Source organism: Belonocnema kinseyi, chromosome 5, assembly GCF_010883055.1.
Source record: "Belonocnema kinseyi isolate 2016_QV_RU_SX_M_011 chromosome 5, B_treatae_v1, whole genome shotgun sequence".
Classification (NCBI taxonomy): domain Eukaryota; kingdom Metazoa; phylum Arthropoda; class Insecta; order Hymenoptera; family Cynipidae; genus Belonocnema; species Belonocnema kinseyi.
In genome coordinates, this window is record NC_046661.1 from 107572732 (window position 1) to 107573080 (window position 349).

Sequence of the window (349 nt, forward strand, 5' to 3'; positions counted from 1 at the left end):
CTTAATGGCATCCCTGAAGATCCTGAGTTCGTTGACAGAAGCGCTATACGACACCTTTGCGCTGGAGAGACTTATGCATACCTGGGTGGGCATGCCACAGAGCCGCATTCAGGATGTGACATCTATAAAGGATACTCTCCGAAGCAGATACAAACATTTCATCTGACAGATTTGGTATTCCGAACTGTCGGCGAGGAACAAAGTTTCTGCAACGAACATCCTTGCCGTCCCGGTACTACTCTATTCGTTTGGAGTAGTTCCATGGACGAAGAACGAGTTCAGATCTCTTGATATCGGGACAAGAAAGGTTATGCACATGAACAAAAGCATGCATCTTAAGTCTTCCGTT